This window comes from Trachypithecus francoisi, unplaced genomic scaffold (assembly GCF_009764315.1).
Source record: "Trachypithecus francoisi isolate TF-2019V2 unplaced genomic scaffold, Tfra_2.0 Lachesis_group12, whole genome shotgun sequence".
NCBI classification, from domain to species: Eukaryota; Metazoa; Chordata; class Mammalia; order Primates; family Cercopithecidae; genus Trachypithecus; species Trachypithecus francoisi.
This window is the reverse complement of record NW_022681457.1, coordinates 16447552-16464518: the sequence shown is the minus strand read 5'-3', so window position 1 is coordinate 16464518 and position 16967 is coordinate 16447552.

Here is a 16967-nt window from a genome sequence, read left to right as displayed (position 1 = left end):
GTGGCAGGGCCCAGGGCCCTGGCCCCCAAACTCTGTCTCTGAAGAAATATTCCACCAGGAAACTAAAGCTCAGAGAGGGCCCAGGCCTGTGTGTGCAAGGCTACAGAGCTGAGACAAGGACCAGGCAGACTTCCTTAGACTTTGCTCTGCTCAGTCTGTAGGTGGGACCAAAGGCCACTGGCAGCCCTCTTCACACCCTTGTGGACTCGGGGCAGATATGAACTGGAAGCTAGAGGCCACAGAGCTTTTGGCTCCACTCATTTCCACAGGGCAGGCCTCTGTGTGTGTTGAGGGCCCCTCACTGGTCAAAATAGACCCTCCCAGCCCTGCCTGTGACTCCCAGAAGTGAGTCACAGGTTGGTGATGTTGGGGTCCAGACCTGGACAGGCTGATGTTGCTAGTACACCCCTCGGGCCCTGCTTCAACCTGAATCCCTGGGCCAGGCTGGAACCTCAGTCCTTGGAACTGGACAAGTCATGGTTCCTTCCTGCCTTAGTCACTTTCAGACTAGAAGACCGGCCACATCTTTATCTGTAAAATAGAGACAATGGCACCTCCTTCCTAGAGTAGCTATTGGGGTTCAATAAGACCTTAGCCTAAGGAGCTGGCCTGGGTATGTCCTCACATGACACAATGGCTCTATTTGTGAGTCTCCCTAGTTTATGAGGACCTCCCCAGTGCAGGGACCAGGTGTCACTTGGCTCAGGACTCAGCCGGATGCAGTACAGCTGGGACCAGAAGAGGCCGGGCCTGAGTGCTGATTGAAATCCAGAAATCTGTCCCAGGTTTTCTGGCCCTGTCTTCTTTCCCACCTTTCAGAAACTGGTCTCAGCGTCAGATCTGCGATGCTGCCCAGGCATGGCGGTGACCCTCTCTAAACAAGCATGCTCAGAATTTCCCTGGCCTCAGCTGGGCGACTCAGGAGAAAATTAGTTATCAGCTTCTGCCTCAAGGGGCTAGGGAAGGGAGCTAACATTTGTACCCACTTATTACATGTCACCAGCCACATACTCTTCCCATTTCGTTGTCACCTCAGCTAAGTCATGGAGGGTCAGAGAGAAGTGCATTGCCCAGGGCTCACAGCTAATAAGTGGGGATTAGGGAGAGAAGGTACTGAAATCCATGTCAGTCTGAATCTCCCAGACCTGTATGCATTTCTCCAATTTTTGCCACATTGTCCCCTTTGTTACAGCCTGTGTTGCTGCTCCCGCCTCTCACTGGCCTCTCTGCCCCCAAGCTGACTGCCCTTCATGAGACACCAGCTTGAGCTTCCAAACCAGTATCCCCATCAGTCCCTCACCTGCCAAACCTTTCAATGGCTCCCCCATTGCCCTCAGAATAATGACCCCAGCTCCAAGCATCCACAGTCTTGTAACCAAGTCTCTGGCCACCTCCCAGCTTTACTTCCTGTGCTCCCTACCATGTCATGCCTGAACTCACTGTTCACTGTGTCCCAGAGACAATGCCACACCTTGGTCACAAAGGTCCTTTCCTCACCTGGTGAGCTCATGCACTTCCCTTAAAATTCAGGTTACAGGTCACCTTTTGTAGGTGACTTCTCAGTGTCCCATAGTAGTATAATCTGGTCTCTCTTCCAGGCTTCCAAAAGGCTTTACTGGTCCATCCATCCTAGCCCTGAGCACACTGACAAAAATAAAACTGCATGCCTGCCTTCTTCTTCTTCTTCTTCTTCTTCTTCTTCTTCTTCTTCTTCTTCTTCTTCTTCTTCTTCTTCTTCTTCTTTCTTTTATTTTTCAGTGAAAAGAAATTGCTGGACATTGCAGAAAAATTAGAAAATATCAGTTAAGTTAAAAGAAATCAGATCAGGCACAGTGGCTCAGGCCTGTAGTCCCAGCACTCTGGGAGGCCGAGATCACCTGAGGGCGGATCACCTGAGGTCAGGAATTTGAGACCAGCCTGGCCAACATGGTGAAACCCTGGCTCCACTAAAAATACAAAAATTAGCGAGGCGTTGTGGCGGGTGCCTGTAATCCCAGCTACTTGGGAGGCTGAGGCGGGAGAATTCCTTGAACCCAGGTGGCAGAGGTTGCAGTGAGCTGAGATCATGCCACTGCACTTCAGCCTGGGTGACAAAGACCCTGTCTCAAAAAGCATCTAGTAGCAACCTACAATGCACAGGACAGGACAGCACCCACAACAAAGAATTATCCAGTCCCAGATGTCAAGCACCGGAGTTGAGAATCCCTGGTTTAGACTGCCTTAGTTAGGTTGTAGAGACTGGCTTGTTCAAAGGTTTGCAGACTGTGTTCTACAGAGACTCTGGGGCTCCTGGGAGTGAGTGAAATGAGAGGGAGGGGACAGGGACCCCAGCCACATTCCCGGCCAGTCAGAGCAGGTGACCTTTAGGTCGGCTTTTGAAGCTAGAGTTCTGTATTAGCTTTGCTTTGGAAAAATCCCTAGGGGTAGGGAGGTGCGTAGAGAAAAGATTTGAGTGCCGTTACCCTGCTTTGATTTATAGGCCCAGAAAAGGAAAGTGAGTTGCCTGAAGTCACACAGTAAATCTGAAGTACAACAGGGACCTAGACACAGAGCCTTGCTGTCCAGCGGCCTTTGTACCACCCCTTAGCCCTATTGATAATTACTGATGCCCTGGGCTAGGAGTCAGGCACCTAGGAAGTGCTGGCACACTGTGGCCTATAGACCAGACCTGGCTCACTGCCCATTTTTATACGGCCTGCCAACTAAGAATAATGGTTTTCACATCTTTTTAATGGTTGAAGAAAATAGAGTATTTCATGGCTGGGCATGATGGCTCACGACTGTAATTCCAGCACCCTGGGAAGCCGAGGAGGATGGATCACTTAAGGTCAGGAGTTCGTGACCATCCTGGTCAATATGGTGAAATCCCGTCTCTACTAAAAATACAAAAATTAGCCGAGTGTGGTGGCAGGTGCCTGTAATCCCAGCTACTCGGGGTCTGAAGCAGGAGAATCACTTGAACCCGGGAGGTAGAGGTTGCAGTGGCCAAGATCATGCCACTGCCCTCCAGCCTGGGCAACAGAGCGATACTCTGTCTCAAAAATAAATAAATAAAAAAATAAGAATATTTCATTATATGCAGAATTTTATGAAATTCAAAATGTAGCATTTAAAGAGTTTTATTGGAACACAGTTGTGCTCATTCTTTACATATTACTTTTGTGCTACAATGTTAGAATGAAATAGTGTTGACAGAAACTGTATAGCCCACAAAGCCTGAATATTTTCTTTTTTTTTTTTTTTTTTGAGACGGAGTCTCGCTCTGTCGCCCAGGCTGGAGTGCAGTGGCCGGATCTCAGCTCACTGCAAGCTCCGCCTCCCGGGTTTACGCCATTCTCTCGCCTCAGCCTCCTGAGTAGCTGGGACTACAGGCGCCCGCCATCTCGCCCGGCTAATTTTTTGTATTTTTTTTTAGTAGAGACGGGATTTCACCGTGTTAGCCAGGATGGTCTCGATCTCCTGACCTCGTGATCCGCCCGTCTCGGCCTCCCAAAGTGCTGGGATTACAGGCTTGAGCCACCGCGCCCGGCCGCCTGAATATTTTCTATCTAAACCTTTACAAAAAAGTTTGCTGGCCCCTGCCCTAGGCTGTAGCTCAGCCTGTCACTCATGTGCTATACAATCTTGGCCAAACAACCATACCTCCCTGGGCCTCATCACTTTAAAAACAGGGGTAAAACTTCTCTCCAGAGATGGGTGCCTCATTAGTTTTCTATTGCTACACAACAAATTATTATAAATTTAGCAGTTTAAAATAACATCTATTTACTATCTCATATTTCTGGAGGTTAGAAGTCCAGCTGGAGTCAACTGGGTTCTCTGTGTAGGGTTTGTCAAAGTCAAAGGCAAAGCGTTGGCTGGGCTGGCCTCTTGTCTGGAGGCTTAGGGGAAGAATCTGCTTCCAAAGTAATCCAGGTTGTTGGCAGAATCCAGGTCCTTGTCATAGGACTGAGGTCCTCATTTTCTTTCCAGCTGTCAGCCAGGGGGCCAATCTCTGCTTCTAGTGGCTGCCCCCTGGCCCCCTCCAACCCAGCAAGGGAAACCCTCCCTCAAGCCAAGTCTGCCTCATGCCTTGAACCTGTCTGACTGCCTTTTCTACCACTAGCCAAAGACAACTGTCTGCTTTTAAAGGGCTCCCACGATTAGATTAGACCCACCCATCTCCTACCTTAAGGTCTGCTGATTAGTAGCCTTAATTTCATCTACAGAATTCCTCTTGCCCTGTCACATAATAAAAACATTAACATCAGAGGACAAAGGCTATGAGAGCCATCTCAGAATTCTGCCTTCTGCAGGTGCTGTGGCAAGGAAGACAGAACATGTATGTTGTGAACACTTATTAGAAGATCACGCTTGCTGTGCCAGGTGCCACGGCGCTGGATGTAGAGAGCAGGACACGTGGACAGATGGTGTGTTGACAAAGAATTTGAAAACAACCCAGATGGTGACAAGAGCTTGTCTCTGAATGCCCCTTTTGGGGGTCACTAAAAATGCCCCAGGGTTTTTAGTTGGACCAACAAGGAGACGTCAAAGAGATGACATCTGAGCTGGGTTGTGATAGATGTAGGATGTCAACAGGCAGAGAAAGGGCAGGGACTGGGAGTAAGGAAAGAACGTCTACTCAAGGCACAACACTGATTACCAAAGTTTTTATCATCCTTATGTTGGCAGTGGACGTAGTTTTAACCTTTTGTATAAGCCAGACCATAAAGGATTATTAGCAGAATAAAAGCATCTATTAGGCCGGGTGCAGTGGCTCATGCCTGTAATTCCAGCACTTTGGGAAGCCGAGGCAGGTGGATCACCTGAGGTTGGGAGTTAGAGACCAGCCTGACCAACATGGAGAAACCCTGTCTCTACTAAAAATACAAAATTAGCAGAGTGTGGTGACGCATGCCTGTAATCCCAGCTACTCAGGAAGCTGAGGCAGGAGAATTGCTTGAACTCGGGAGGCGGAGGTTGTGGTGAGCCGAGATCGCGCCATCGCACTCCAGCCTGGGCAACAAGAGCAAAACTCTGTCTCCAAAAAAAAAAAAAAAAAGCATCTATTGAATATGTGCCAAGTGCCAGACACTAGGCTAGGTGCATTGTATTCTCAGCTCATTTAATCCTCAAAGAGCCCTACATGGTAAGATTTTTTTCTTTTTACAACTTCAAGATATATAATTTGTATACTGTAAAACTCACTCATTTGAAGTGTACAGTTCGGTGGCTTTCAATAAATTCACAGAGTTGTGCATCCATCATAGTCAATTTCAGAACATTTCCATCACCCTGAAAAGAAATCTCACACCCCTTAACTATCACACCCTAATTCCTCATTTCCCCCAGCCCAAGGCAACCACTGATCTACTTTCAGTCCTATGAATTTGCCTATTCTAAACATTTCACATAAATGGAAACATACAGTATGTGGTCTGGCTTCGTTCATGTAGCATAATGTTTTCAAGGTTCATCCCTGTTTTAGCATGTATCAGTTCTTCATTCCTTTTTATTGTTGAGTAATATTCCATTGTAGGATATAAAACATTTTGTTTACTTATTGTTTGGTTGACAGACATTCTAGTTTTTTCTATTTTTTGGCTATCATGAATACTGCAGCTGTGAACATTCAGGTACAAGTTTGGGTGGAAGATAGAAAATATGTTTTTATTTTCCTCGGGTATGTAACTTAGGCATGAACACTCTGGGTCTTATAGCTAACTCTATATTTAACTGATTCTGGACAAGGTAGGAATTTTTATTTCCACCCAAGGATTGAGGAAACTGAGGCTCAGAGAAATTCAGATAACTACCCAAGATCACAGAACAGAGTGTGCTTAAACTCAGGTCCATTCAGCACCAAAGTTCTATACCCTCTTGATTCTGTGTACACATAAAATAGTACAGAAGTCTCTTTTACAATCCACCTCTCAAAATATTCATTTAGTGATTGCAGCGACCTTTGTTTAATCTACTGTATCCAAAAAGTTATATTGGCTAGAAGAGGTTTGACACATAGTCGGTGCTCAATAAATAGTTGTTCAATGAAAGAGAGGCTGAGTCAGTGTGGATGATATGAAGGTGAGTGACTAAAGTTGTGGGAAATCCTCCAAGATTCCTGTTGGGTCCAGAGTTGCATCAGACTTGGTGCCAAGATGATTTTTCAGGCTCTTGGAGCTGGCTCCAGCCACCCTGCAAGGGACACGCTCTTCCCTTGAAGCCAACCTTGAAAGACCCTGCTGGTTCCTGGAATTCTGTGCCTGGGAGACAGCCTATTCATGGAGAGAAGTAGCTGCGTCCTCTGAGTTCATGCTCTAAAAGAGGAAACGACAGTCTGTGGGTAAGAAATGGATTAGAAACCTCAAGGCTTCAGCTTCCTTGGAATACATTTTTTGCCCAAGTGTATCAGCCAGGGCTACTCTGGGGCTGCTGTTCTGGGAGGGCAGCCCTGGAGCTTGGGGAAGCTGCACGCCAGTGGGAGGAGGAAATCTTGTCTGGGAACCAAAACGAAGAGCTAAGAGCCGGGAGGGTCTGTGGATGGAGAGGACTGGTGACAGCCTGGACTCCAAGAGTGACCTCAGGGATTCAGGCAGACCCATGAAAGGGCTCAGATTCCGGGAAAGAGCCAACTGCTCCCTCTGTTGACAGAGATTCTAAAAAACACAGCAAGCCCAGCTGTCAATGTTGCAAAATCTCATTGTGCCAAAATTGGATAGGTGGGAAGACAACTGGACAGGAGGGGCTGGTTCTGGTCCTGACTGTGACTTGTGGCTTTGGCCAAGTCCTTGCACCTCCCAGACTCAGTTTCCCTATCTGTAAAAAGTTGGGTGTCCTTTCAAGTTCTGAGACTCTATGCTGGGGCTTAGTTCTCTTTCTGCCTCTCCTCTGTCCTCTTTATTTTGAATTGAACTCACTAATCCACAAGTTTCCGTTCAAATTGAATAGAAATCCTGGACTTTATTGAGTTAGCATCTGGAGGCTTTTCTGGAATCACCTGCCTGCTACCCCAGAATTTCTGAAGAACCCTGTCTCCTGCCTCAACCCCTGCCCCAACCTCTGCCCCATGCACCAATCCCCCTCCCCACACAGCCCCATTCACCCAAGGGCTGATGTCTTTCAAGAACCTCCTACTCAGCCCATTCAGACCAAATCACCCTTTCCCTCTCAGCCTTCTCCAGGCTCAGAGAGTGGCACCTCTCTCTGTCCCTCCACCCACCCAACCCAGAACACCAGGAGGAGCAAAACGAGACTCTGGTAGAAATGCAATCTCTTGCTCCCCTTTCTGGGCCTGGCTTCTCAACAGCTGAGTGACAGGTTGGACTTGATGGTGTCTGAGTATGGTGACAAGCCTGAATGCCGATTTACTCCTGACTCTGCCATTAGCCTGCAGAGTGACCCTGGCCAAGTAAGTCATTGCTCTCTGTGGCCTCAGTTTCCCCATCAGTAATTGAAATGGACCAGATGAGTGGAAAGGCACTGGCATTGGGGGCAGGAAATGACTTCACCTAATGACCAGTTCATCATGCAGCCCTGGGACAGTCCCTTCCCAGGTGGGCCACAGTTTTCCCTTCTGTCTGATGGGGAGGGTTGGCCTGCCTGCTCTCCAAGGTCCCCCTACCCCTGCCTCTGACATTTTGGGACTCTGCCACTAGGTTCCTTAGGTCATTTAACTAACAGTTCCAGGATGTGTTTGTCTCCTCTCAATCATTGTAGAAGCTTCCAGATTGTTCTTTGGAACATTTGGAGGTCCCTTAACCACTGTGGCTTCCCAGGCAGCTGGAGAAAACTTGGCCTGCAGGAGCTTATATTCCATTATTTTAAATAGAAAAGTTAATATTGTATTCACAGCCCATCTAAAAAGCCCAGCCAATTTGTCTGAATAGCAGTAAAACATCCGTAAACATCTATTTAACAAACTACTAAGGATTTCTACATAACATGAAGCCTTATCATCTCTATATAATACAAAGTATTGACCTCATTTGGTGTTATTGATACATAATGATACTGTACAGTAGTAGATGCACGTTATATTTTCTTTCAATGAACACGTACTATAATGTAAATTACACTGAAATGGTATATTAAACATGTACTGACTACAAGTGCCACTTAGCATAACAAAATACATAAATAAGCCAATTTGAAAATCACACTAATCAATAGAATAGTTTCCTCAGTGAGGTACAGGCGCAAGAGGAGGAGGTAGTGGCTGTAAGTGGTAGGTGATATGGCTGAGGATGGTCTGTGTCCACATCCCAGGAACTGGGGATACCCTTTCTTTTTGACATTTAAGATTCGGGAAGCAAATGACTCTGACTAATTATCTGAAGCCATAGATGAATCATTGGGTTAAAAAAAATCCAAGTGCACATCTGTTTGCTTTTCCTTTGCTTCCTTTGGGACCACGCTCTGGTCATTGCATTTTTTGCATATGACTAATCTGCTTGTGTCAAGAGCACACTCTCTTGTCATCATAGCTTGCCTGCCTGATGCAGGCATGGGTGATGGGCATGTGCATAACCAGCCTCATTCTGTGCACATGCCCCTGCCCTCAGTACTCTTCATCACTTCTGCATTTTCTGTTAATGAAGAGTGTTTCTAGGCCACCTAAGCTTACTCACTTTCTTCCCTGGTTTTACATTTTCCTAGAAGGTATTTTCACTTATAATGTGAGGAAGATGCCGGCAAATGATGCCCAACACATTTGGACAATGCAATAAAGGGAGAAAGAGCTGAGACCGGACTGCAGTGCACACTACATAACACTCACCATAGCTCAGCCACAACATACATGTTCTCACTGGCACACAAGTCGACCAGTCAGGCAGGTGTTCAATCAGGAGAGTGAATTACAGGTAATAACTTTGCAATTCATCATCGTGAGTATTCAGACAAAGAGAGTTCAAATATCAAGGAGTACCTGAATTTGACTGGTTATTTGTAATCCCTACAACTGCTGTTATTCCTGCTTCACAGATGGGGAAACTGAGACTCAGAGGATTGAATTAACCAGAGTGGAAACAAGATCTGTCATACACTGTGTCCCTGTTCTTTCTGCCTCACAGCATGGCCCTGCACACATTGGGCTCTGCTTCTCCCTGACCCTATCCCCATTGGGCTAGATGGGGATTTTCTGTTACCCCCAATCTCTCCTTTGGCTCTCTTTTTCTCCCCTTACTAATCCCATGTCCCCCACCAGTCCCCTCTCTCTTCCTACCAAGCACAGATCATTAACACCTCCTTAGTCACATGCTACTTCGCCCTTAAAAAAGAAATGTTATACCAGTTGGGTGTGGTGGCTCATGCCTGTAATCCCAGCACTTTGGGAGGCCAAGGTGGGTGGATCACCTGAGGTCAGGAGTTCAAGACCAGCCTGGCCATCATGGCGAAACCCTGTCTCTACTAGAAGTACAAAAATTAGCCGGGCGTGGTGGCGGGCACCTATAATCCCAGCTACTCAGGAGGGTGAGGCAAGAGAATTGCTTGAAACAGCAGAGGGGCAGAGGTTGCTGTGAGCCGAGATCACACCACTTCATTGCAGCCTAGGCAAAGAGTGAAATTCTGTCTCAACAAAAAAATAAAATAAAAGAAGAAAAGGAAAATGTATACAGAAGGAATACGTAGCCTAGTGAATCCTGGCTTCCTCTTCTCCAATGCCTGCAAATGAGGTCACTGCTCCCTCAACCACCAAAATAAATATACAGTCATACAGCCTGCCCCCAGCCCTCACAGGGCTCTGGGTAGAGTTCTGTGACCCCCTCCTTTGGTGACCAGGTGTCCACTGACAGTGCCGGACTGGGCAGAGCATACAATGGCCCTTGCTACATTGCCCTAGACAACCTCATTCACTGCCGTGACTTCAGTTACTACTTCTCAGTTGATAAATTTTCATATCCAGCCTAGAGGCTCCTCCTAAACCTCAAACCCATTATCCTGGATTTCCAGCATCAAATGGCGTAACCTGATCACCCTCCTGCAGTTTCAGCACCCACCCTTGCTCCTTCCCCTCTTTCAGGCTCCATATCTAATCAATAACCATGTCTGCTGATTTTCCTCCAGAAATATGTTTTCTATCCATTCATTGGCTCTCCATACCAAGACAGCCATCTCTGTTCCAGGCCTCTCATCTCCCTGCAACACCACTGCAATAACTTCCCTCTGGTCCCTGGCCTCCTCACTCCAGTTAATTCCTCTCATGGCAGCTACCCTGATCGTGCCACCTACTTTGCTTAGGATTCTTTAATTTGCCAGAAAACAAATCTGATTAAAGTTAGGAAAGAACCGATTTAATATTAGGACATAGGATTACCTCAGGTCACCACGAAAAGGGCAGGGATGAAAGCCAGGGTACGTTGACTCAATACCACCAGGATTCTCACCCAAAGTTTTGTGCTTTTACTTTTCCTGGTGTATTGGTTTCACTCTCTCCTAATTCATACCAATTCTCTCCTAGTTCATACTGTCACTTCAAATACCAGCTACCACCTTTCGTTGTAGGTTTTAAAAATTCTGGGGACAGTCACTTGAATGAGGTGCCCACCCCAGGACCAATAAACTGTGACCAGGCAGCGGGGTCATGTAGCAAAGAAATGACAATGGGAGCCCATCCCTGCATATCAGGGCCTTCCTAGAGATACGGGAAACTGACCAAGGCAGGCAGTCATCCAGATTGATGAAGTCTACCACAAAGGACTCCTCATTCATTTTAGTGCTGTCATCTTATTTTCTTAGTGGGGATTACATTGCCCCTTTGAGAATCTGATAAAAAGCACAGACTTTATTCCTAGAAAAATAAGCATTCCACAAGATTTTGCATAAATTACAGGAGACGTTTGGACTGTCTAAAGCCCAATCTACGGTCCTCAAATGAAGAGCTCTTGCTTTGGAATCAACGTCTTTGCCTGGCTTCCAAGGCCCAGCATGCTCTGCGCCCATCACTCTGCATTGGTCCCTTGTCCTTAGCACCTATTCTCTAGCCATGCCTGACTCCACATGTGGAAAGTGTTGCTCCACATTTTTGCTTGTGTTTCTCCACTGTACCACACACATTGAATTCATCCTGCAAAACTCTGTTCATGAATCAGCTCCTCCAGGAAACGTCCCTGATTCCAGCTGAGTTTCTAGATTCAAATTGCCTCCCATACCCACAAATACCATTACAAATCATTCCTAGTAAGGTTTGAAAGTGTTCTGGAAACTGTCCAGGTAGTCATAGAAGCATAAAGCACACATATTGATGAAAAGCAATTCTTGGCCATCTCCCAATATATATTATTATAGTCCAGCAAAGTGGGCCAAATTCAGGCTGTTTTTGTATAGCTGGTGAACTAAGAATAGTTTTTATATTTTTGAATCATCGACAAAAAAATCAAAAGAATAATATGACATATAAAAATTATGTGAAATTCAAAAGCCAGTGTCCAAAAATAGCTTTATTGAACACAGCCACACTCGTTTAAGGTTTCCATATTGTCTATGGCTTCCTTAGCACTACAAGGGCAATTTTGAGTCATTACAACAGAGACCATATGTCCCACAAAGCCTAAAATATTTACTATCTGAACTTTTACAGAAAAATTTCCTGATCTTTATTGTAGATACTCCAAAGAACTACCACATTTCATTGAAAGTAAGATGGCATCAATTGCATTACACCATTAGTTCATGTGCCACCAAGAAAGAAAGGATGCTGTCAAGTAGGCCTTAGCAATGAACCTCAGTATCAGAGATATTCAAATTTAGGGGGAAGATGCCTCTTTGGAATTGATTATGTTGTTCTTGAATGCCTATCATGTGCCAGAAAATATGACGGTTATTTTATAATAATTTTCCTAATTAACAATTCCTGGTTATTTGTTACCCCAATTAAACGTTTTCCAAGAGGAAAGAACCATTGTGCCTATATCACAGAAGAGGAAACAGACTCCGAGGGGTTAAGTGACATGCCCAAGGCCATGGAGATGAGTCAGAGGTCTGATTCCACAGCCTGACTCTTTCCCACTTAACCAGGCTGCAGTGCCTTTCCAGATTCTCAATCCCTTCCTCAAACTCTGCGTTCCAGCTGTCATCAAGTGGGAACCTAAGGTTCTCTTGCCCCTGAGCCTGTACAAAAGGTCTTCTCTCCACTGCCATATCCCTTGCCCACTCATCCTTCCCATTGCTGCCAAGCCACCCCTTTCCTGAGGAGGCGTTCCCAAATCAGATGAGCACCCTTTTTTGAGCTCTCCCCAAAAGTGTCAGTTTACCTTCCTATTTCTCCATGACTAGCCTGGGTTCCTCAGAGATGGGAATGTTCTCCCTGCACTGGCACCAATACCTGGTGCGGCGCCTCATGCAGAGTGGGAACCCAGCACTCACTGGCTGTGTGGATCAATGAGCAATGGGTGGAAGCTCACAGCAAGCAGAGAGGGTAAACACTTTTAAATTATATATTGTCCACTTGATCCCTGGTTCTTACAGCCAGCCTCAATCCTCTGCCTCCCACACTTTGCAGACTGGAAGATGGGCACCGAGCACAGCAGTGCTTGAGGCCAGCACTTGGAAAACTCATTTCTCCCTGAGTCGCCTCATTTGGGTGTCATCTCCCCAACACTGTTCTCCTGGTCCCAGGGACAAACTCTGTTCTCTACTTTTTCTGTCTCTCATCCACTTGCCCAGCAGCACCTCCTCCCTGGTCAGGCGTGGCCATCGTGACCGCAGGGCTGGTCACCATGCCGCTGACTGTTCGAACATTTCCTCTAATTCTCAGCCGTGCTCTCAGAGATCCCCCATTCTCCACTGACCCCCTGATTGGGCTCTGAAGACGGAGGGTCACAGGTATCTCCTGCTCACACCACCAGTCCCTCTTCTTAAATTCCTAGAAAGTTCCCCTCTTCCCCAGAGAAAGGCAGCGTTGTTCATTCTTATGGAAATTTAAGCTTCAAGAGGGGCTACGGAAGACTTAAAAGTCTATTTGTGAATTATCTAATCTTGTAGATTGACCACTTCATCAGCAGTCCAGTCACATCCTCGCTATGAGGAAGAAGAATCTATCAGTCAGGAATACTTTCAGCTACAATAACAGATAACTCAACTAGCAGTTGTTTAAATCAATATGAATGTATTTTTCTCAAGGACTCTAGAGGGAGGCATTTATTCCAGTTAGCTCAGCAACTCAACGTTGCCAGCAAGAGCTTATGATCTTCCATACTTCTGTTCCTGCCAGCCTTTTCTTTGGCCTTTCATCCTCACACTGACACGATGGCTGCTACAGCTCCAGACATTCGAGGCAGAACGAAAGAAGAAGAGCTGGCATCAATCTACAGCTGTCCCTTTTATTGAAAAGCAAAAGCCTTCCCAGAAGTCTCCACCCATGGCCCCCCAGCAGACTTCCCCTTATTCTCATTGGTCAGAACTGAGTGACGTGACTACCCCTAGCTGCAAGAGAAAGAGGGTTGTCATAACCGACTAAGAATAATGATTCATTAGCTGGGCCGGAGAACACAGATGCGCGAAACAGCCACGGAAGGAAAACAAGTATGAAAATAGGATAGCCAACTGTAGTGGGTACAGTGAAGAGGCTTGCTCATCCCCAGTTTCAACCCCTTCCCAGCATGCAAAGGCTGAAAAGCGAAAAATCATGTTTTCCAGACTTGCTTGCAGCTAGCGCCACAAATGCAATTTTGGTTTCTCCAATCAGTTGCACATGAATAGGATTTTGAGTCTAATGAAGAAACCAGCAGGATGAGGACATTTTGTGAGTGAGGGTCCAGCACTGCTTCCTTGCTGTCAAGGGCAGTCTTCCTGATTAGGATAGAAGCAGCAGCTCCCTGGGTGCGCCAGCTCTGTGCTGGTATTGAGAGCTGTTTCTAGAAGCTCAGCTAGTGTTTGTGTCTTCGGCCCTCTGAGGGTGTGCACCGTCTAAACCCCTTAATGAATCCCTTTTTTCTTTCTTTTTTTGAGACCGAGTTTCGCTTGTTGCCCAGGCTGGAGTACAGTGGCAGGATCTCGACTCACTGCAACCTCCACCTCCCAGGTTCAAGTGATTCTCCTGCCTCAGCCTCCCAAGTAGCTGGCATTACAAGCCACCTGCCACCACGCCCAACTAATTATTGTAATTTTAGTAACTTTAGTAAAGACGGGGTTTCACCATGTTGGCCAGGTTTGTCTCAAACTCCTGACCTCAGGTGGCCTCCCAAAGTGCTGGGATTATAGGCATGAGCCACCGCGTCCGGCCAAATCCCTTTTTTCTTAAACACACCACTGAACTGGACATTATTAGTTCCACTTCACAGATGAGTAAACAGAGGCTCCACTAGAAAAGCTAAATACCTTGTTTCAGGTAACCCTACGAATAGTGGCACAACTAAAATTTAAACCAGGTCTGTCAAGTGCAAAAACCTATGTTCTCCCCTCCTGTACCCACCCAGCTGTCTTGACAGTCAAGGTATGGGAAAGGTTTTCCACTCCTGCAAAGGAGTTAAAGGTTTAGTTAGCAATAGAAGACACGGTAGATAACAGCGGTAAAAGGTAAGATTTCAGAGCTTCTATGATAGTGTTATGGCAGGGCTCCCAAGAGCGTCTTGATCCTGTCCTCTTCTTATCATAGGGTTCTTGCCCAAGGCAGCTATAGACCAGGAACAATGGCTGAATGGGAATTAGTAGCCTACTTTATTAGCAGTTGAGTCAGTGCCTAATAACTGCCAAAATGATAAAAGTCTGAGGTAGATCATAAAACTTAGGCTTGAAGGCAAAGCGAGACTTTCTACCTGTCCCCAGCCTTGTAGGGGTCCAGTAGGCTCAGGTGAGTTCTGACCTTTAAGAAATAGTAATTTTGCTTAGTGCTATAGCTGGGTTCAGTAAATGTCTCAGGCTCAGACAAAGCCCATTAATGGCTTACGGGGTTGAAGAGGTGAACAGAGGCAGGTCTGATCACAAAGGAAGTCAGAGAACACGTCTATCTTACACAAACACTTTCAGAGAATTGAAAAAGAAGGAACACTTTCTAATTCATTTTATGGGGCCAAATCAACCTTAATACCAAAACCTGATAAGGACATTACATGAGAGGAAAATTATAAGACCAGTTCTTTCATGAATATAGATACAAATACTAAACAAAATATTAGAAAAGTAGATACAGTACACCACTGCACTCCAGTCTGGGTGACAAGAGCAAGACTTCGTCTCAAAACAAAAAAAAAGAGAATTAGATATAGTAATATATACATAAAAAGAATATTACATTACAACCAAGTTGGTTTTATTTCCAAAGTGCAAGCTTGATCAAGCAACATGGGGTGGGTGTAGTGGCTCATGCCTGTAATCTCAGTTCTTTGGGAGGCCAAGGCAGGCGATTTGCTTGAGCCAGGAGTTCGAGACCAGCCTGGGCAACACGGAGAGACCCAGTTTCTACAAAAGGACAAAAATTAGCTGGATGTGGTGGCATGTGTCTGTAGTCCCAGCTACTTGGGAGGCTGAAGCAAGAGCATCCCCTGAGCCCAGGAGACTGAGGCTGCAGTGAGCCATGATTATGCCACTACACTCCAGCCTGGGCAACAGAGTGAGACCCTGTCTCAAAAAAAAAAAAAAATTAAGCAACAGAAATCAGGGTTTGCCAACCTCAGCACTATTGTTACCAGTGGAGGTTGTCCAGGTTCTTGGCATCTTGAACAAAGAATTGGACAAAACACACAAACAAAGTGAAGAAAGAATGAAGAAATTTTATTGAAAATGAAAGTACACTCCACAGTGTGGGAGCAAGGCTCTGTTACAGAATTTTTTGGAGTTTAAATACCCTCTAGAGGATTCCATTGGTTAGTTGGTGTACGCCCTATATAAATGAAGAGGGTGAAGTAAAGTTACATAGTCATTTACTCCACATCTACCCTATGGAGAGGATATTTCCTGTCATAGCTGAAGCATGAATCTGCCTTATATTCCCTGCCTCCAGACCCTATTTTCCTGCCTCATTTCCTCTTTAAGAGATGTGATCCCCATAAATCTTCATGGGAGGCAGAGGGACCAATCGTCTTTTTTCTGTGACTGCTTCATGCTGGCTTGTGGCATAGTCCCTACCTGTTAAGGATGACGGAACTCTCTCCCTGCTCTGTCTAGTGGAGGCGGGGTAGCTTCTTAATGGTCAGGGGTGGTGTCTTCACCTAGAACTGGCTGGAACCTTTGTTGCATGATCATCTAAAGCTTGGTGGTCCCTAGGAGAGAAGAAGTGAATTTGGCTGAAAGATTTAATGGGAACGTCAGGGGGTGGATACCCATGTTGCCAGGAATGTTTGTTATAGAGATTTGCAGGAGAAAAAACAAAACCTGGTCTGTTCTATAATCTGTGTTTCCTTAAAGACTTAGCACAAGCAGCTCCATTTTTGTTTGGTTTGGTCTGTTGGGGCTTAGTGCAGGAGCTTAGTCCAAAATAATAGCCTCCCAGAATTTTGTTGAAAAAATTCCCCCTTTTTGGTCAGGTTCTCACTTAGGTGAGAGTGCGACCAAAACTTAGGGCCTTAGCACCACTCTCAGTTACCATCATTTTGGGTTTCCGGTCTCAGTTTGTCATTCATGGATTATGGTGTCTTCATGATTGTACACTTCTTTCATCTTTTGTCATTCCAGTTGAAGAGAAACCATACCACATTCTAGAGATGGCTGCATGCAAGCATTTAAAACCTTCGAGAGAATACAGCACACCAGGGAGACTATTATTTTTACTATTGGGAGGATAATACCAAGAATTCAGAGTATGCTTCTTACCCAAGGTCCCCATAAACCAAACCTCCTAAAACCAGATAGATCAAAGGATGACTTAAAGAAGCAGTTTCATTGTTAATCCACTACAACTGAATTTCTATAATACCAGATGTTTTCTCCATAGGCCATGAGTGCCAGCAGCTGCACAGATACTTCTCTGTTCAGCCAATTCTATTGTAACTTTCACAAGGTAATTTAATTTGTGTCCTTTACAGTAGAATTTGTTATAGAGCCTATCATGAGGG